The sequence below is a fragment of the Phyllostomus discolor genome, chromosome 1, assembly GCF_004126475.2.
Source record: "Phyllostomus discolor isolate MPI-MPIP mPhyDis1 chromosome 1, mPhyDis1.pri.v3, whole genome shotgun sequence".
Taxonomy (NCBI): domain Eukaryota; kingdom Metazoa; phylum Chordata; class Mammalia; order Chiroptera; family Phyllostomidae; genus Phyllostomus; species Phyllostomus discolor.
The window spans coordinates 130587590-130610123 of NC_040903.2; the positions used below are offsets into that span (position 1 = coordinate 130587590).

Sequence of the window (22534 nt, forward strand, 5' to 3'; positions counted from 1 at the left end):
GTTATAGGGAGCCATATTTCAAAATTTGGTCCAAGATTCCAAAATCCAACTGATCGTGGTCATTTTAATTATTGTCATCGTGTGCTTGTTCATTCAGTGTTAATGCACTTTTCACAGTTGGACATGGTGTTAGTGTAGCCAGACGGGTTTCATTATTATTCCTTTTGCTTTCTCAATGTTAATTTATTGCATGGTTTATTCTTTTTTTCTTTACAGTTGAAATTGCTTTAAATGATGGTTAAAGTACAAATTAAAATGTTAATTTTATCAATGTGATTGTAATTAAAATATTTTGATTTAAATACCGAAAATAATAAATTTTAAGGTGTGGAGTATGTTCTTGATCATTTGCAGTTAAGGACTTTAAATAAATCAAATGTTAACAAAAAAAGATTTTTGTTATTTTCCTTAATTAAATCCAAAATAGATATTCTGAATATGATATTTTTCAATGCCTGGCACTGAATATAAATGACAAAAAGGAAAATAAAACAAAATTGTTTGTTTATTATATGTAGTAAAAAGGTTAAAAAATTCAATAAAAGTGGATAGATAAGTTGACTTAATATCCCAGTAATTGAGATTTTTATGATTCTTTATTTCCAGTAATGTTTACCTCAATTTTTGACATGGACTTAAGCCTTCTATGTTTCTTTTTTAGCCTTTCCGCAGTGAAATTTAATACTATTAATTTAACTCCTTTTCTGTCTTTCCCAATATATCATTTTTCTTTACCTGAGAAGTATTTAAGTGAGACTAAAATATTAGATGTGGCTGTTAAAATTAAGTTGTCTGCAATAGAGAATCATGAACCCTCTTTGCATTAAAAGAGAAACAAAACTTAACCATCATGGTAGCTTTGGAAGGGACAGAGGAGGCGAGTTAATCCACTCCTGCCGGGGAACCTTTGTACCATCAGAACATTTCCATAGCTGCTATTTTGTGTTGTGTGAAGATATTTTTAAAATATTGTTTCTAAAAATATTGTTCCAGAGAACTTAAGGCTGATGATTTGTTTGCCTTCTAAGAAGCTTTTAAATGCAACTTTACACTCCTACAGTTGCTCGAGATCACAAAATCATTAATCTCCTTTGATAGTAGGCTCACTTTCCAGTCCACCTATTTCTTTGTAAGTCTTGTTAGGATTGACATCAACAATAACAACACAGCCCAAGCAGAGGCTGGCCTGCCTGAGCCCTTGTGTATGAACTCCATCCTCACCAGGGCTTGAACTTGGACAGCCTTTACTTTGATCGCTGCACTCCACACTGAGGACAAGATAAAAAGAACCGTGTGAGTCCCTTAATTATCGCGTAATTGCCTCCCCAGATGAGAGAAGGGGTGCCATGTAGCACTTGAGAAAAATCCAGAAATCTCAAATCCCAGCTCTCACTTCAGCTAATGAAAGGAGAGGAAAAGTACTGGCCGAGTAATTTTAAAACCTGATTCGGAGGCCGGGGAAGGATATTAAAGTTCCAAAAAGGAAAAAGGTTCCAATTCCAACAGTTATTTATATTTAGATAGCAGGTAAAGAAACGTTGGCAAATTCGAATTCTTCATGTAATACAAGGCATGAGCTTGGGCCTAGGCCTTGCACCCGGTCGCACGGATTCAGAGTTGTCTTCCCCGCGTCCCCCTCCGCAGCGTCCCCTTCCCTCTCTCTAATGCATTAGCAATATCACGTTTGCCCTCACCCACCAGGCTTAAGGGGGCCTTAGTTCTCGTCTCCTTCTCTTAACTCTGCAAAAACTTTTCCTGGGTTTTCGGGGACGAGAAGCCTCGGGCTTACGGTCTGAAGCCGTTTGGGGGACCCTCCTGAGAAACTAGAAAGGTGGGTCACGGGGAGCAGGTCTCGCCTCGCGGGCCTCTGCCGCGTTTTTCTGCCAGCTGTGGACAGTAACACACCCCGTGGGCATCTTCCGCGCGCTCAGCCGCCTCTGGGCGCCGGGAGCTGGCCCCGCGCGTTCGCGCTCGGGCGGGTTGGGGGCCGGGCGGCAGGTTGCCGGGGAAGGGGGTGGGGGCAGCGTAGGACCACGAGCATCTCGAGGTGACAAGTGCAGTTAGTTCTTCACTGTTTGGGCATTTCCCCCTCCTGGAGAATAAATCTGTTCAGCCCAAGACCTAAAAGTCAACAAAGAAAGCCAGGCACCTCGGCACGGCTCCTGCGGCCCCAACGCCCTCGTAGCCCCGGCGGCTCCCGCTGCGTAATCCTTCGCTCGGAAACCCAGACACACAACCGCCGGGACGCCAGGGGCCGGGGCGCCAATCCTGGGGGCCAGAGGGAAACAGAGCAGGTACCGGGGGAGCGCTGGAGCCTTCCCCGGGCACTCCGCCTTCCCGCGATCCCTCCCCATTTTCTCTCCGCGTGTTTCTAAATGTCTTCACCTCTGAAGCTACTGCAGCCCAGGGCCGGGGTGGGGATGCTGACCGCTGGCTGGGTCCACCGGGCTCGCTTTATTTAGGAATTTCGTCCGAAGTGGGGGAGGGGTCTCCGGAGGAGGTGGGAGGGAGAGGAAAGGAAAAGCTTGCAACACACCCAAGTGCAAAGCTCACGAGGCCCTCCGATCCTCTGACAACGCCACAGAGCAAACACTTTTAGAAAAAAAAGGAAAATGTTTGGGGAGTAAGTATAGGGCCGAGGAAGAAACTTCAAATGTTACTTTCACCTTGTTCCAGGCTTGAAATATGTTTTAAATTGATAAAATGAGAAGACACCTAAACATAGATGAGGAAGAAGAAAGGCTCACCAGTTCTATTTAGCAGAAACTACACAACTTAGCAGAGTTCCCCTGTACAAAGCAGCTCAGTCTGGTTTTTACTTGATGGCTAATACAGTGTTTAAATCAGGGATGAAATTTAATTTACATTGTCTCTTTGTAATCCCCTCATAGAATAAACTGGTGGGAATTATTATGGGAGTAGGGATTAAACAAACAAAATCCTATTAAAGTTCTTCTGTTTTCATTTTCTGCAGGCTAGATAACCAACTGATTTCACTGAAATATAAAAAAAAACATTACTTTTCTTCAGGAGTCTAACAGAAACGAATGAGCTATAGCACAAAAGTATTCCTGGAGTGACAAAAATTTACTTCATTGTTTTGGTACTAAAAAAAAATTGATCTCAATTCCACAAAAATACTCATTAAGTTTCTTTACAAAAAAAAAAACACTTCTTCAATCTATACAAATGCCTTTTGATGCTGACCAAAATAGGGAGACCTGTAGCCCAAATTAATTAACCTTTCCTCAAGATCAATTGGTTTTCTGTTGATTTAGAAGTATTATTGTAGAACATTTAGCTATAATGCATTTTAATGTGATATGTCAAGAAGAAAAACTTGTTAAAAAATAAAATTGCTTAAGTTACTAGATGTTTACTACATCTGTAAAAAATATTTTCAAAACTAATTTTTAATCGTTTATTTGAATTGTAGTAAAATGTTTTGCAACTAAATGGAGTTAAGATAAGGTTTAATTACTTCAAGATAATTATGTGCAAAAGGTGATTATTTGTAGGCTATCAGGTTAAATATGTGATTAAATTATGCTGAAATTTAGAAATAATATTTTCCCCAATAGGAAGAATCATTAGCACCAATAGAAACTCATCAGAGTAAGAATGTAATAAAGTGAAACAACTTAACATTTCTACTTAGAAACAGAATCCATTTGAGGAGATACAAGGTTTTCTTAAAGTAGCCATTTATGCAAGTTTTATTGTCTACTGATGATCCTATTTGATGTATCCAAATAACATTTAATAGTAGATTACCTTAAATATTGTTTTTCCCCCCTTACAGATAGTTAAGTTTGAGGCCATAATGGTTCCACTAGTTTTTCTGTTTTTGGTTCCCAACTGGAGCTTGGTTCATTGAACTTTGGACAGTGAAGACTGCAGCCCTCACCTTTCTTTCTTTTTTTCTTTTATCCCTCCAGCTATCATTCTAGCAAGTAATAGGGGGTTGGAAAATACCCAGGCAGTTCAATTTTAACTTGAAAAACATTCATTTTCCTACTACAGAGAGATCTTAAATCTGACAAGGGGGAAATCCTCACTTGCTACCTTATATTTTCTAACTTCCTCATTTCTCCATTTATGTCAGCTGTGACTACACAGTGTAAAAGGAAAGCTCATGGTGAACCTGAGCTCACCTCTGCAGCCCTGGAAAAGCAAGGAGCATCCCTCCTTTGAAATGCCACTTCTTAATATTTGGGGGGTTCTCTATGTTCCAGTCAACTTGAGGTATAAAAGCAGAATATTCTCCCTCAATATCCGGGAAGGAAAGGGCTTAAGTAGAATAAGTGCTTGAAGATCTAAGAAAACAGTTGGGATGCTGGTCAAGTCACACCAAGATCAAGTTCAGAACCTGGCCAGTGCCATGGCGGGCCTGACTCAGCTCTCTAAACGTAAGGTTGCTTTGGGTTGACTTTCTAGTTCTCTCTTCAACTACTCTTCAACAGATTATACAACAGAGGCTTTTTTAAAAAACCCTGAAGCAAAGAAAAACAACCTGAAAATACCCCCCCAAATCATTGTCTTGAATTAGGAAACAAAGCATTCAACTGCAAACCTTAGTTTTTTCCCCCTGTCCCATGAAATTGTAGTTACTCCTTTACTTGTCTAATCACGTCCCAGGTCATATCTATTTATCTCTCTCCCTCTTATCTGAGTTCTTTTAAAACATAAAGTACTTAAGAAGAAGAATGTAAGGGGCTTTGTGGTGCTTTGTTTCGTTTACATATTTACTTTTAAGGACCTATCCATTTTGCACCAGGGAAGAAAGTGGCTCCTGCCGAGTGAAATACTGGAGAACTGATTTTCTTTGCGCGATTCAGGTGACTGGGACTGTTTTGTAATATTCTCCCCGTTCTGGGTCCCACCTGGGAGCCTTGGACTTCACTCCCATAGCCCAGCTACAAACGCCTAGCCCAACAGCTGCTCAGTCCCGAGAGCCAACTCCCTCAGTGCTCTGTGCCGCTTTTTCCAAGGTGGAGGCAGACTCTCGAGCTCCGACAGCAACGAGCCCTGTTGCAACACAGGGCACCGTCCAGGTTCCCTCGCTTCTCTCACAACGCCTTCTGCTGACACGCTTCCTTTGTGTTATGCCTGGCTAATGTATTAATGGGGCGGATAACCTGGATTCTTTGAGGAGGGATGGAGGGGGTTGGAGACAGGGGAGGGTGGGAAGGGAACCCAACAGCTAGCTCTCTAGTCGCCGACCTTTGGGCCAAAAGAGTTCAGAGGGTGGGGGTGGGGAGCGCGGGATGAGAGTGGAGGTGAGGAAAGTTCATGTTGCAGGCCCTGAAAGCAAATTTAAATGCCTGCAACAAGTTTTTAGAAAATGTGATCTGGTGCTAACGTCCGGTCCTGGGTCCAGAACTGCGAGGCCGGCCGCCGCCCATGCTGGAGAAACTGCCCTGCTGGCTCTCTCTCTCTCCCTGCGGCCCCTGCCCTCGCCAGAGGGCCCAGCTGCACGGCGGTAAGGAGTCACAGGTGTCCCTCTCTGCCGTGCACCTACTGAGACCCACCAAACTCTAGCTAAGCCAACCACCGTAGGTGCTGGGTCCCAGCGGTTAAAAACGAACTTCCAACCACCCCTGCCTGATGTGCTCAACGAGATCCCTGCCTTCTTCACCCTCACCTCCAAAGGACAGTCTGGCCACCCAGTCTGGGGCCTTAAACGATTAATCACAGATGCAACCCCTGCGCTACACCACGAAGTGGGCGCCAGGAACCGCGACCTCAGGGTGGAGGCCTGGGGTTCCGGGAATGGCGTCTCCAGGTGAGAGCTTTTCTCCCGCCCCGGCCTCCGAGGCCGAGTGTAGGGCCGAGTCCCTCCTGGCCAGGTCCGCGGCCCCGCCCGCCAGAGGGTGCCCCGGAGGCCCGAGACGCATGCTGCCCGCGGGCCGCGCTGCCGGACTCGGCGCTCCTCGCGGAGTCAGTTCTCAGCCCATCAAAAGCCCAGGCTTCCCTCAGCCTTATGGGCCGTGAGGTGAACAACAATGCTCGGGCCCCTTCACTTCAAAAGCGGCGATCAGGGGAAAGGCTCCCCCACAGATTTTTTTTCCCCTCTTCAGCCTTTCATTCCAGTATTTTTTTTTTTTTTTTAAGGCATCAGCAACTCAGGACCCGGGCGAGCCTAATGCCCTTTGATGGGGATTGAATTCATTATCTCCAATAACACAATTGTGCTTGGCCAACGAAAAGAGCAAAGCTGGGCTCTCTCCCGCCCGAGGGGCCCGGCCGGGCGGGGCTGGCGGGCGAGCGCGGCGAGCTCCTAGGACCTGCGCGGGGGCGCGGCCTCGGCCGGCCTGCCCGGGCTGGAGCTCCCTGCGTCCGGGGGGCGCGGGCCCGGGTGGAGGCTACAGGGCGGGCAACCTCGCCCGCGGACGCAGCGCAGGGAGGGCTGGGCGACTCTGATTTGACTTATTCTTCCCGTCTCGCTTTGCAACTGTTCCCCAAGGACTGCCCCGAGGGCTGGCGTTTACTTTCCCCTGTGCCAGCATCCAGCTGCCGAGCCTTCCCAGGGGCCTCGGGCGCGCCGGCTGCAAAGGCCACCCCGCGCCGCTGGCGGGGCGCGGAGAGCTCTGCACACGCCGCCGCGCCGCCCCACCCCTGCGCCCGGGGCTCGGAGCCAGCTTCACTCGCAACCCAGCACTGATCAACGGGACTTTAAGTCGTCCCTGCCCTGGAGCCCACTCTGCCCACTCTGATCAAGCCATCCCCACTAGCTTTGACGCCACCCATCGACTCTGGTAGCGGAACGGTGCTCCGGGATCCTGGGCCAGGACGGCCCGGGAGCCACGTCCTTCGTACGGACACGGAATCGCAGGTTCCCGCGCCCGCCCGGAGGGTAGGACGGCCTCCTTCGCTTCCGGCTGGGTGGAGACCGCCGGCACCGCGACCTCCACGTGAGCGCCTCCTCCGCAGCCCCACTGCCATCCTTGCCCTTTCTGCCACCGCCAGCCCACTGCTTCTCTGCTATCCTGAGTGCACAGAGGCTTCAGCCAGCACTATCACGTGCCTTCATCTTGGCGCGAGCGTGTGTGTGTGTGTGTGTGTGTGTGTGTGTGTGTGAGAGAGAGAGAGAGAGAGAGAGAGAGAGAGAGAGAGAGAGAGAGAGAGAGAGAGGGAGAGAGAGAGAGGGAGAGGAGAGTCTCTAGGAATCATGATCAAAGAACACTTCTCTATAGATAGTTTGGTGTCTAAAATATCGCAGTACAAGTTTGTCATTTTATTACTGGGCATACCTCCCAACCTTCCCTCCTCACCTATTACTGAAAACAGTATGTATTGCAACTTTATTTCAGTCAAATAAAGAAAAGTAATAAACAGAATTTAAAGTACTTCTTTTTTCTTTCTTTTCTTTTCTTTTTCTTTTTCTTTTTTTTTTTGCAAGAACACTTACAGAATGCTCAATGTTAGTAACCCTGGATTAGGATTTAGTCGTTCCTGCCAATTAATCAGGACTATCCCAACCTTCAAGTGATCTACTACTCTCCAGCTTTCTCTTTAGGGAATTAGAGCCGGCACAAGTACAGGAGAGGGGTGTGCGCGCCTATGCTTAGTCCGCGAAAGCAACAAATTGCATGATCTGCTGATTTGGCGTAAACCAAGAAAAGTGTGTCAGACTTAAGACTTTCTGTTAGGTGTTTTCTCATCAGGAGCTACAAGAATTTAGTTATTTAATTCCCTTTAGCATCAGTAGATTTACAATTCAGCCCATGGAACTCTGACCAATCCCTTCAATTTTGGGGCCTAGGCACTTGGGGAAGGGAGAAGAGAAATGAATTCTGTTGTGATAGATAAGATTAAAGAGAATATTTCAGTTCTTTCTCCTTTCCTTTTGCTCCCCCCCCTTTTTTTTAACTTAGACAAAAATAGTATCCTGAATATAACTTACATTAAAACATTATATGTTTACTTTTATGAGATCTTTATGGTTTTCATTTACATCCAAAAAGATGTAAAACCTTTACCTTGCAGATGTTCTGATTCTCTAACAGAGGACTCTATAGGTAATGCTATTCTTACATGAGTTCTCAAACTCCAAATACTTAGTATATGTTATCAAAGAATAAGTGACTTCTGGACACTTGCACCACTTTTTATTAACTTACTAAAGAATAGGTGTAAATCTTGGTGACCAGTATGTTTACAGTGTGGTGTTACTTTGGTCACCTTTTATAAAATCCCTTGTGCAATATCAAGTGGAGTTTTAGTCTTTGTCCTCAATGTGACACAGTTCTACACCTGGGGGGCTGGGGGGCTGCTGGGCTGTCTTTGCCTTTTTGTTGTCATACATTTAGGAATACTGGGGAGTGAAAGGTGCTTACATGGGGAGAAGATGGCAGTGGTTTATATTTTAAAGATTAACAATTTGAAGAGTAATACAACAGGCATGACCATAACTAAGTTCTAGGTAGGTATAGCTACTTGGGAATTATTTTTTATGATTATTGTGAAGACTTTAGAGTAACCACATTCTGGACTCAGTGTAAAAACCATTCCATGAATAACAATATGTTCAAAACAACCAACAAAAGGCTTTAATTCTGACATATAGCCACCAGACCACAGACCCATGGACAGTCCTGTGGTTTATCACATAAACAACTGTCTAGTGCTCAAGCACACACACAGGATTACATGACTTCTGATTAGCAGAACGGATGAGTTACTAAATACACGATACCACAATGTTCATGTAGATGTTTTTGGCCAAGAAACAAAATTTGGAGGGAAGAAAACCGAAAACATTCCAGTAGAAATGAGAATTCAATGTTACTAAAAGTAATACCCCTTAAGCCTCGAGGTTAACTGAATCATGGGACCATACATGCAATATGGTGATGGAAAAGATTTATTATGTTTTCTAGTCCACTCACCTGCAAGATTACTCCCCTTGGAGTTTTCTCAAGCCAGGTCCAGGATACATTTAAATGTCAAGAATTGAAGGACTCCCACTTCTTGACTTTATCCATATAATGGAGAAGCACCACATTCACAGGACAAAATATTTTGCCAACAGAATATTTTCTCTGATATTTATGTAAAATCCACTTACATTTTAAGTATGCCTCTTTGAGGGTCCATTTTTATTAGGTCTCAACCCTGTTTCATACGTCTGAATGCCTGTTTCTCTATTTATTTAGCCAATCTATACACATTTACTTTCTTCAGTTCCCACATAAGACTGATCTGAATAAAGTGCCCCAGGTGGGAAAACACTTCTATCACGTACAAGCATTTGGCTTTATATATTTAACACTAAGAGGGAAAAATAAAGTTACAACCAACAGTTTCTTTGAATTACAACAACATTATAAATAAGAGGCTTGGTCTATTTGCGAAATGTTATTCAAGTGCCAGGTCAGGCAGCCTCCTCACCTTTTAAACATGACCATGGTAAGAAGTCCAAGAACTGTGGCTTCCTAAAATATGATGTCGTTATTATAAGAATGGAATTGAGAAAGCAACCTGGGGGTTGGTTCATTAAAAAAAAAATACTGTTCCTCATACAGGAGAGAGTTTAGAGTATTTGGTAACTTGTGGCTCACAGATTTACATGTGGCCTATCAGAAATCTGCTATGTTGGAGTTTAATATAGTAAAGAGGCTAAGGAAATTCATCATAAAACTTTTAAAGAAAAGTTAAACTTTTAAATTTCAGTTCCATAGGTGCAGAAGCTGAGGCTCCACACCTGCATTATGATGGAGTCTCAGGCTCAAAGCCAGACTCTGGGCTCCTGAGGACTCGCCTTTCTCTGTGCAGCAACACCTGGGCCGCACTGTGCCAAGGAGCGACACTGCAGACTACATCCATCTCCACTGAGCCAGGCCGTTAGAGGGAATGCTGAACAATCTGACAGATAATTCACTTTGAAAGCATAATCATAGTAGGAGCAGGTTTTGAGTTAAATTGGGAGTACAAATGAGACATCATCTCCACTGCATTCCACTCACTTATCCCATCTTATCAAACAGAACTGGGGACGGAAGAACGAAACTGTAATCAAAATGAAAGGTTGTAAGGCCTCTGGTGACTCAAACAGTAATGTTCAGAGGTTGAGTAATAATATTATAATAGTCCATGTAAATGCACTGAAAACAAAGTTGCGAAGATGTCAGCCTCTAACCAGTTGGTGGCTGGGTTTGGAGACAGGCAAGTTCTACCCAATTCTTGTTTCCTATGGCATAGCAAGTGAAAGTTCTGGGTTTTATTTAAATCTCTGCATGAGTAGAACTTTTAAAATGTTCAAAGAGTCTTCTTAAATAAACTGAGGTCTGCATTTTTAAACATCTTTTAAAGTGTTAGTGTTCACTTACAATTGTTACCAGAAGTTACTGTTAGTGGAATAACCTGAGATTTTAACAAGCATAAGTTACCTTTCATAAAGTAAAACATAGCCCTTTTTATTTTAGCCTTATCTTCAGCAACAGAAAGGGTGATGTAGTAGTCAGTGTTTAACCTGAAAAATAAAAAGTGTATCACAAAAATCATTCTTGATTACACTAAATGCCCCTAAAAATGGATTTATTATTTTATCGTGAGGAGTAACAAATAACAACTATCATGCTGTAACTTTGTGAGTGTGTGTTTTTGACTCAAGGAATAAATGTGTTTTCAAAAGAAACAGCAAACCAGAGATGGGGGAATGCAAGGGATGAAAAGATGGGGGTGGGGAGGTACCATAGCAGAAAAAGCAGAAAGTATTGGGATTTATATAGACGTATGGACCGAGGGATTGAGGGAATGAGATGGGATGGAGGCAATTACTGGCTCTACAGAACTAGACAGAGTGTGCTGAGGAAGGGCCAGGCGTGAAAAGATTTGGTGTCGTCATAGCAACGCGCTCAGCCCTGCTCCCCCTGAAGCCCATTCAGCTCTGAGCTGCCAGAACACGTTTTTAATTAAAGCGTATAAAAGTTGTTTTGTAAGGACTTCTCCTCATCCGATAGATTTCAAAATGGTTAATCAGGCTTCATCTCCTTTTGATGCTCACAAGAGCATGGGCTGCTGCGTGCACAGAAGCTGCTGCCGGCCTGTGAGTAAGTTATCTCTCAATCACACCTAACGCCCGAGTGAGGGGCACCTAGTTGTTTAGATACACAGAAACCGGGACTTCACATGGGAGGGGTAGGGCCATTTTTATGACTGTGAGTGGAAATGTTAATGTTAATTGTCTTTGCTCTAGAAACTATGGAATTCATTCTTCTGATGGCTATTTTCTCTGGTTGATGTTCTATTTAGCTTTTAAAAATAGCAAGGTGTTTTCCTTTGGGAGACACAGTCCAAAAACCAAAATAAAAAGTTACAATTTATTTGTATCAAATAATATTTAATCTAGCATGAGTAGTACCCCAAGAAAAGGTTTGGTTTGTATCACTCATATAAAAAGATGGCAACCCATTCTATATTTTCTGAGAATAAAAGGGTTCTTACTACTAAGTCCTCCTCCATAAATCCACAAAATACAGCAACAGTTGCAGTGTTTTCTTTTATAAAATGGATGACTTAATAGAAAACAGCATCTTTGTTGATTCACTAAACAACTTCTTAGCAAAAGACACACCTTCTCCAGGCTCTTTCATCTCCTTTTCTCCCAAACCTTGGCAGATGATCTTGCTTCTAATATCCCTGAAAAAGAGGGAAAAGAAAAGATGAGGTTTCACCTGTTATCCATTCCCTCATCCACCCCACATTCCAACTCCACATTTCTCTCTGTGTCAATACCCCCTCTGCTGGGTCCGGGAGGACCACGGCTCCTGCTCCCTCTCCAGGACAAACATACCCACCCACCAAAGTTCTTGGTCCCAGACTTTTTTTTTTTCTGTTTTCACTGCTTTACTAGTGTCTTTATTGTTTCTTATATCCACTGGCTCCTTCTTCTCAGCTTCAAACATATAATGGTAATCTCTATTTTAGGGGAAAACCCCTCCTTAAATGGGTTTCACAAAATCTTCTAGTTAACCTTCCCTTGCTCTCCTTTTCACTGCAAACTTTTTACATGAGCCATCTCCACCCACAGTCTCTACTTCTCCACAGCCTTGCAATCTGACCTGTGGTCCCTTAAACTTCTTTCTGGAAGATTATCAGTGATGCCTTGATTCAATGGTGTTTTTCCTCTGAGTCTCAAACAGTCTTAACATTTCTCAATATTCTTACCAATGTTGAACACTTTCCCACCAGAGACCCCTTGGCACATACCTATCATCATCTTCCACCTCCTCTGGACTATTCTATCTTTATAACTGTCTGCCCTGTCTATTCCAACCCCCACTATAGTTCCCCAAGACTAAGTCCATGGCCTGAGAGAGAAAAACCAGTCCCTCGCACTTGGGAACTGGCTCAACACCTCCAGCAAGGCCATAGTGTTTTCGGGAGTTCATCTGGCCCTCATAGTTAGGCCTAGGTGTTCTGTCAAACGTAAACAATTTCACTGAACTCCAACAATAGATAAGGCCATTCCATAACCATAGAGAAATGAGACAAAAAGAAGACCACTTTGCCTAAGCACAAATAAAAACAAAGTCACTGCAAACCACAAAAATAGTAGTTAATCCTATTAGCAAATTAAAGCCGAGCTAATACTTGTAACTGTTGCTTCTTTACAAATTATAGCTTTAGCTGTGTTCTAGTCTTCCCTCCTAGATAAGATTACTTAAAATGCACAATCATAGAATTACCCTCACAGCATCCAATTCAAAGCCCGACTGTCTTGAGCCCTCCCCCAAACCACTGGACACAGTTATAACACATAGTTATTTCAAGCCTGTGTTAGAGAAATTAGATTATTTATTATGGGAGAATGAGGGCCAGAAGGAAGAAGTTTGAGAGGATTACAGATTACAACACATTATAAAGACATTTGTAGCACAGTGCAGATAGAGTAGGGTACCTCAGGAAATAGTGAGCTTATCAACACTGAACATTCAAGTGTAGACTAGATGACCACTTAGATAAACATTTGTGTCCAGGTCATGCTTTATTTAAATAGTCAATATTCATTTGCCTCATCTTACACATTTACCTGTTTTTGGTGCTCTCATTCTTTCTCACATCACCTTGATTCCATCTGTGTCACTTTCCATTGGCCTAATCAACTCCCTTTAGGATTTCACTTAGTGGAGTTCTTATTTTGTGATATTCTCTCTCTCTCTCTGGCATTTCAATGTAGGTTTTTAATTTTTTTTTTTACTTTCAGCACTTTAAAGATGCTATTTCATTGTATTCTTTTTTCTTTGTGTTCTTTTTTTAAATATTTTATTTATTTATTTTTAGAGAGAGAAGGGAGGGAGAAAGAGAGAGAGAGAAACATCAATGTGCGGTTGCTGGGGGCCATGGCCTGCATCCTAGACTTGTGCCCTGACTGGGAATCAAACCTGCGATGCTTTGGTTTGCAGCCTGTGCTCAATCCACTAAGCTATGGCAGCCAGGGCTTATTTCATTATATTCTGATTTTCTCTTTTTTCTGAGAAGTTTGACAGTATCATTGTCACTTTTGAAATTAATGTCATTTTATTCTTTTTCCTTTTTTTAAAGTCTCTGATAATCCTAATTATCTGATAAATCTAGGTTATCTTGAGGTCTGGTTCTATTGACGATATTAAATTTTCACATGGGTCTTTTTTCTTCCCTTTAAAAACTTAAATGCCAGATATTATGTATAAAAAAAAAACAGTAGAAACTGAGGTTCAACTCTTAGATTCACTCTCCTATGTATATTTTATGGTTTGGCATATATGTGAGTTCACATGATGGTAGCATTTAATTTTCTGTAAATTTTGGTTGACTAGTCAGTAAAGATCACCAGTAAAGTATATGCTATACTTCCAGAAGAGTTGCATACCTTGGTACTATTTAATCTAGTGTGTTTATTTTACCTGAAGGGCAGAAGAACACAGATTAACATCATTATGAAGGGCAAACCTTCAATTTAGAATACGGATCAGTGTACTCAATTCCTACTGAAGTTTATACTGTTTGGGAATATAATCTGAATTTATATATGTTCAAAACTAACTCATGGAGGATGGATTAAAAGAAGGAAGTGACTGGACTTGAGTGACCCCTTTAAGAAGGAAGTTGGAGTATGGTCACCAGCTAAGGGAGGCAGTAATGGAGGTAAAGTAGAAGGATTTGATTAATCCTATAACTTGTGGTTTCTTTCAGTGGAATGGATAGAGTTGAAGACTAAGAGAATAAACAATGAAGCCAAATACCATTTATTTACTTTTAAATGTTATTTTAAGACAGTGAAGCTGAAGAACTGACAGATACTATTCTTGCAAATAATGGTAGGAGAGAAATATATGGCAGGAAGGAGAAAAGATTTGGGTACTATCTTTGTCTTTTTGAAATTTCACTTGAGATTAATTTATTCATTAATATCATAAATACATTTGTTGAACAATTACTATATGTACACCATTCTTATAGACACTTACACAGCTATATTAGATAATTCTTATCTCAAAGAATGTATAGTCTGAACGGGGTGATGAGACAAAACAGTTATTCAACTGTAGGGGAAAAGGTAGAAAATGGCCATTTTAGTTGCCGGTGCATAGAAGGTGCTCAATAAAGTTTGTTGAATGAATTAATAAATAAATGAATGAAGGGCACAGAAAGGCACATATAAATACCAAGAGTTAAGAAAAAAGTTGCATGTTGGAAGATCAGAAAAGGCTTTTATGTCAGAATATGACAACTGAGTAAGACCATAAATGTCAGCTACGTCTAGATATGAGATAGCAGGGCTGGGCAGTCCCAGGGGGAGGTTCCTGTCAGGAAATGGGAGTCTGGAGGTTCGGGGTGCCTGGAGGGAAAGGGAAAGCTGAGGCATGAAGAGGAGGCCTGGGGAAGACAAAGCTGCTAAAGTAGACTGGTGGAAAAACCCGGAGGGCCTTGCATGCTCTAAGGAGTTTGGAGGTTATTCACTAGGTCACATTTAGCATTAGAGAGATAAGCTATGGATAAGAAAATATTTGAATCATTTGAGGATACATGGTTAGAGGTATAAAGAGAATTATGAAAAAGATGAAAAAAAGGAAGGAAAGAGAAAGCTTCCTTGGGACATACACTTGGCAACTGAGACTGTGGGGCTCCAGAACAGAAAGGAAAAAACAGAAGAATTCAGGATCAAAGATATTTATAATGCAAAGTATAGCTCTAACCCTCCTTCAAGTGCTAAGACTCTTGCTGGAAGGATTCATGTTATTGAACTTGCACAAGTGGAATGCAATTTCTTCACTAACACAGAAAAAAATCCATGGCTATCATTAGACTTAATTATGCTATGAAATGTGATATTCCTTATTAAATTTTTTTCTAAGGCAGCAAGTAAGAAGAGTTAGCAGAAAATTTCCAGGGAAAAGTAGCCTATATTCACTCTCTCCATTTTTCATTCACTTCTTAATTCCCTGCAATCTGGATTTTGTCTCTCATTACAGGAGGAACTACTTTCATTAAAGTCACCATGGACTCCTTAATTGCCAATCCCAATGGCACTTAGCTCAAACACCATCTCCTCTGGGTAGCCTTCCTTAATCTCAAAGAAAGGGCAAGATGCCCTTTCACCTGCTCTGCCAAAGCATTCTGAGCCTATTTCTATTACAGTACCCATCCTACTGTATTAAAATTATTTATGGTTACATTGTTCCCTCTGGACTGTGATTTTCATGAGGTCACTAACTGTATCTTATTCAACTTTGGGTCCTCAGCTCTTGGTATGGTGTTACTTGCATTACTGGCAAATGCAAACCATAAAACCCCCTCTATTATCTCTCTCAATTCTGTCATCTAGATACACTTTTAGAAAAATACTGAAGACTTCCAAATAAATCAGAATAGAAACATTTCCTCTGTTCACCACTTTCACCTTCACTTGCACTGTAAATACTGTAAGTCATTTAATGATGAACATATTAATAAAGTTTAGATGTTTTACAACTGATTCTCTTGTCCTCTAACCCTCACACATGGCCACGGTCTGTTAGGCATACTTCTTGTGACTCTGTGGTATTGTGATTTCATTGGGCAAGGACTGTTTTGATTTAGCAACAATTTTTTAAAATATTGTGCTATTTTTAAATTTTTATTTATTTTTTTAGATTTTATGTATTTATTTTTAGAGAGGGAAGGGAGAGAAAAAGGGAGAGAGAGAGAAACATCAATGTGCAATTGCTGGGGGCCATGGCCTGCAACCCAGGCATGTGCCCTGACTGGGAATTGAACCTGCAACACCTTGGTTCGAAGCTCAATCCACTGAGATACACCAGCTAGGGCAGCAACAAATTTTTAAATGTCTCTTATGTTCATACGTTCTAGTTAGTGCTGGAGATTCAAAGATAAATGAGAATTAATATAAATATATACTTTACATGGAATTTACACTATAATTAATTTTAAACATTTTATATAACAGTTTGTCTAGTAATATTAGCTCAATAAAGATGCTCAGTAACATTCGTCAATAAAGATGCTTAGTATTTTATTACTCTGGTTGTTTTGCCACATCCTTACATCTTTAAAATTTAATATGTGAAGACCACTATTGTTTCCATTTTTATGCACACACCTACTCTCTTTTATCCAATTTTGCAAATGTTTTGGGAATTACCAGAATTCATATATGTGATAGTTTGGAATTACCTTTGATTCTTTCTCTCCCTTTTACTCCTTTATTTCAATTTTTGCCAAATTGTTTCTTTCCATCATCTACAAAGTTCACACTTTTCATTCTTCTCTTGGACAAGTGTTAAAACTTTGAGGACTTCCACATGGAGGCTGGTTAGGGTGGGTGGGGCTGAGGAGGAGAGCAGTGATGCCCTGATTTGATGTTATGAAAAATGTCCTAAATGTATTGTTTATACATTTCATATTTCTAAAAATCACATTTATCAAACTAATTTCAATATTATAGCTTAAATGAAATATGCTGTATGACAATGAATATGTGACCAAAGGAATCTGTAAATGTTTTGCTCTATTTTTTTTTTGCTAGGAATTTTTCAAGTTAATAATGCTGAAGATAGTTATTTTGAATGTATTTTAAAATCATGTTTACACATACTTTTTAGAGTAAATAAATATCAAAGCTTATATTAAAATTTAGTTTGTGACTTTTCTTAATATAATCAACAAATGTAAAGTCAATAAAGAAAGCTCAGTTGGAGAATTACAAACTTGTTAGTAGATGTTACAATATTAAAGAATATTTAGCATTCATATAAGCAGTAGTTTTTAAAATGTCAACTTAAAAGTTGTTTTTGGAAATAGTTTCCTTGGTCCTTATAAACAACTGGTCTGTTATGATGAGGGTAGCAGCAATAGAACTTTTGGTTTTGTTTTAAAAAAAATGTTGGGGCATCTATAGATTTAGATACATTCAAAACATTATAAGACTGCAACAGACTGAAGGAAAACAGGTTGAACACTGGTCTTTCAAACATACCTCATCATCGTTTCTAACGTAAACTCTTCTTACTTCTAATTATTTTTCTAATAAAGTATAAACTATGCATACATGACAATGTTTCCTAGTAAGTGAATCTTAGAAAGATTTTCAGGAAATACAGTTTTTAGGAAGTTAAATATTCTTTACAATGTACCATTTGTTAAAACAACAAAATGAGCACTAAGATTTATGAACATAAATTGGCTCTACATTTACTTACTTATAAAGGTATCAGAGTTAATATATTACACAAAACCACTTACCCTTAGAAGCAAAGCATAATTGTTTGCCACAATTATTTTAACGCACTTCTCTTCTAAGATAAATTTTTAACTCAGGAAAGCAGGGTTTGGAATGGGAAGAGTTAAAAACCACGCAGCAACAGTAACCTCATTTAGATAAGGGGATGATGGGTGGAGCAAGGGAACAATACACCAAAGTGCTTTTCTTTCACAGATCTTGGTTCAAATTAAGGTTAAATTCCACAGGAGGATGTGTTTTCCCCATATGGAGTCTTAAAGGACATGCCTTTGTTTCCAGCTTCCCAGAGAAGATATATGTTAACACAAACAAAACATTTCATAATAAATTTAACTTTTATAGAGTGACTAATGCCCCGTGGAGATAAGGTAGACTTCCAGTCACCTGTGTTTAATCCAGGCTGAAGAAATTATGCCAAGGGCACACTGAGGAAACTTTATTCCTTTGGAGAGGATGGCAGTAACTTGGTAGGGACAAGAAAGGGTCCTGGTTTTAAAAGTCTCATTGGAAATGACTCTCCCTTCCTCACTGTGAACACAGTTTAGCGTTTATGTACTTTGGAAGGACAAAGAGGTGAGGTAAGCCTGCCAAAATTTGAACCTGTGTTTCTGGGAACCTGTTAGTAGGTCAACTGTTGCAAATGTATGAGAAACTGCTAAGGAGCGTGGGTACTAGAAATTTGGGAGTTGGACGACAATTAGCTTTATTACAGCCTGCATACTGCTTCTCCTTCTAGATCTTCAGTGAGGTAACATGATGTTTAAAATGCCACAGAGGATCACTGTTATTCAATCAGATCTGGCTTTGGGGGAGGGTAGGGGTGGAAAAGGAAGAGCATTGAAAGAGACATATTTTCCACTAGAAATATTTACAGACTACAGACAGAAAAGGGATCTTTAACATTTTACCTGGAGTCTTGTTAAGAATAATTTATTAATCTGCCTATTCCTTCTGAGAAAGAAAAATTATTTAAATAAAGTGTTCCCCTCGCCTTTTTCTTTCTTTTATCTTTATCAACTAGAGGCCTAATTATTAATTCCTTATTCTTGCAAAATGTCCCTGAATTGGTGGCTGGGTAGCTCACCCACTGAACACACTCGTCCATTTTCCATGTGCAAACTCGACTGACTTCAACTGAAGATGTAAATTTGGTTCTGTGGCATGTGAAGGAGTCCTTTTTTTATTTTTTTTATTTTTAAGTGTATTTTATTGATTATGCTATTACAGTTGTCCCATTTTTTTCTCCTTTACTCCCCTCCACCCAGTACCCCCTCTCCCTCCAGCAATCTCCCCACTTCGTTCATGTCCATGGGTCATACATACATATAAGTTCTTTGGCTTCTCCATTTCCTATACTATTCTTTACCTCCCTCTGTCTATTTTGTACCTACCAATTATGCTTCTTATTCCCTGTAACTTTTCTTCCCATTCCCCTGCCCCCTCTCCCAGCTGGGAGTTCCTTTTTAAAGAGAGGGTGAAACAAACACCTGTTTCTATCAATCATGTCAAACATATCTGACTATACAGAATATAAAGTTTAATTGTTTATATTTATGAATTCATTCTGATGAAAGAAAGAAAATGGAAAATCCATTTACAATTTAAATAAAATAGAATAGTATTCATCCCTCCTCTTCCACTCACTAAAAAAGGAGACACTGATGTAGAAGAACTTGATTTTAAGTTTATGAGAGTTTCTGAAACATCTCTTTAGTTTATCAATCTGCAAGTCACTAATATTGATTCTAGACGAAGCATCATGTATTCCAAGATACCCATTTCTTATGGTCTCAATTTCCTTCTTGTGCTCTGAATTAAAAAAAATAACAAGAAAACTCTTTCCATCTTTTTATGTTAGTCAGTGACTAACAGAAGAAACTTTTCTGACTTATACTGTTAGACAAGAGTAACGAGATTTCCCTTCTCAGGCTATGTGATCCCAAATCCAAAATTCAGAAATCAATGAACTATTCTGAGAGGAACACCACAAGGGGGCAGGTGAATCCAGACCAGGCCCTAGGTGAGAGGGTCTCTGCACTGGGAATGCTGGTACAAGGAGGGGAAAGGGAAAACGAAAATAAGAAACAATTCTGAAGATAATATTTGTTCATGAACATAAGCATTAGATCTGGATAATCCAAGTGAAACTTAATTTAGAATATATCTAAAGACATTAATTACAATATACCAAGAAAGTAAATGAAAGAAATCAAACCAATGTAGTCACACATTGGAAGTGCTTATGATACGGCATCTACAAGGGCCAACAGTATGGTTTTGCAAAGAAGGGAAAGACTTGCTGAGAAGAAATAAAAAACTAGAGAAACTAGAAGCTAAAAACTAAAAACAGAGAAACTAGAATATGCTTTGAAAATAAATTATAAGTATTAAATAATTAAAAAGATATAGGAGAACATATTTTTGCCCTAAAGTGATCTTAATAACCAACAATTTCACAACAGGAGTATAAACTCTGAATAATAGAACTACAGCAACTTTTTTCCCCATACAAAAATTGAGACATTAACTTTAGGCCCTTCAGGAAAGATAAAAGCTACTGCTTAAAAAGGTTATTTAAAGGGTCTGCTCTGATTTTCATGAGAAATTAAACCTAACCTACCAATAGGAGGCAAAAATTGATATTAAAAACTACTTCTCCTAAACAAATATTTTACTACTGATATCAGACATCTCCTGTGAGATTACCAATGACAATATCTTCAGTGACCAACATAGACCTACTTTTTGTGCAAAGGATGAGCCAGGATTCATTCTATTTGGTAAAGCTCGAAATTAGCCCAGCAGCTCTTTTACGCCTCACTAAGGAAACACAGTTAATTATTTGATGTGGTAGATAATATATTATTTTCTGTTTTACAGATTAATGAAATACTTAGACTATTATAGCACAATATATAGTATAATATAGTGTAGCATTATGTATGGTATAAAATATTACAGTGTAATAAAATAGTATTACATAATATAGTATAATTACGTACACAAGTTTTGTTTCTTACTGGTAGTTTTCATTTAGTTTCTAATAACAATTATGAACCTTGAACTTTTAAGTCCGCTCTCTTATTTATGATCAGATTAGCTTCTTATTTAGGGTCGTACAACAAGTTTCTACAGTAATGATGTAGAAGTCACTTCTGTTATAAATCTATTGCTTGATGAGGTCACCTCCTAATGCACTTTAGAACAAGGTAGTTTTTAGAACTTGAGGTGCCAAGTCAAGTGATCTTTCTGTTATGCCATGATATATTTTGGTTTCATAGTGCCACAGGGCTGGGCACTAGCTGAACTATTAAGCCCTTTTTAAAGCAAATCTCTGGTCTCAAAGGTAAATGCCCACTCTTATGTCACCTTAACAGTCCATTTTTTCTCAGATTCACTCGTTCTTCTTTTTGTATGTATATGTGTACATAAGTATATGCACATATCCATACTGTACACTCACACACAGGCACATACACAAATACATACTTGATGCGATCTCTCGATGGTGGTATCTTAGGTTATTCTTTCTCCTCTTTTCGGTCTGGGAATTTGCTTTCTCTTCCTTGTATTTTTTTACCCCAAGTAGTTTCATGGTCCTCATAGACTTTCTCACCAAAAGGACATGGAGGCAGCTTCTGCAATGTTTGAAATGATAATGCTTTGATTTTTCAATGTGAAAAGTTGGATGGCTTTTAAAAGTTGATCAGTCCAGGGTTATTTGCACATAGTAGACACTCAATAAATATTTGTTGATTTGATTTATTCTAGAATAAAGAACTGGTTAACAACTCTTTTTTTCTTCACTGATGTGCTACGGTTGAGCCTGTGTACAAATGCATTTATGGGTAAATATTAATGGTCATGGTCATTGAAAATGTTTTAGAGAAAAAAATCTAGATCTGTAGGCTATTAGGAATAGCAATGATTGGGAGTATGTTTAATAAAATACTCTAAGTAGCTATAAAACAGTAGATGACAGACACCATAAAATAGGGTCTAACTGAGGAACATGCTGATAAACTATTTGGAAACGAAGTGGTTACCCCCTAGATTTTGAATCAATCACAGGTTAAGGGCTTAAAATTTCTACTCCATATACTAAGGCAAAGGGCCTTTTCATTAAAAAAAATAAGGACAATACTTGGTTATAAAATTTAGTGGAACATAGTTAAGCTACATAACATTCCTTTGGTATTTTCTCCCTTGTAATGGTCACAAGCGTGTTCCTGTGCATGTTACTGACAATCAAGGGGCCTTAAACACACGGAATGAGAATTTCTTCCAAATTTCAAGTAATATGTAACTTTTAAAGAGTTAAACTCTGTACTCCTATCATTCAAAACAGCATAATCGATTTATTTCCTTTTCAGGTCACTAACAGTAAAAACTGTTTCTGAGCTTGCAACATGTTAAATTTTGGCTCAAGGCAAATTTACAACAGCAAGGTCTATGATAAAATCTGTCAAAACATTAACCATGATGGCACAAATTTCAGCTCTTAAAAGAAATGAGGCAGCAGGAGCTTAGGAGTAGATATACATTTGTACTTCTGGCTCTGAACTGCCTGCTTATGTCACATTATGAAAGTCATTTAATTCCTTTGTTCTCATTTTACCCAAATGTGAAAGTTCCATAAGGTGACTATGTGTTTTAATTAACTGGTCTCAAAAGGGTGAAAGATCCAGGATTGAAGATCTAAGTTAAAAATTACTAGCTAAGAGAACTTCAGTTCAAGACAAAAGCTAAGCCTCTATAACATTTTCATTTCTTGTCTGATAAGTTTCAAGAAAATTAAGTTATAGCATA

The 22534-nt window shown here is 39.7% G+C and overlaps 1 long non-coding RNA gene across 3 annotated transcripts; it reads right to left on the reverse strand.

Moving 5' to 3' along the window:
• Window positions 1-307: 307 nt before the first annotated feature.
• Window positions 308-21278, reverse strand: LOC114493286. Of its 3 annotated transcripts, none has more exons than XR_004903924.1 (4): window positions 21215-21278; window positions 11579-11643; window positions 10392-10474; window positions 308-2592 (listed from the first exon to the last, which is right to left on the reverse strand). It is a non-coding gene; the product is annotated as an uncharacterized LOC114493286 (long non-coding RNA). The 3 variants fall into 3 exon arrangements; XR_003684125.2 differs by lacking the exon at window positions 308-2592 and adding an exon at window positions 7366-10192; XR_004903923.1 differs by lacking the exon at window positions 308-2592 and having other exon boundaries at window positions 7366-10474.
• Window positions 21279-22534: the final 1256 nt, after the last annotated feature.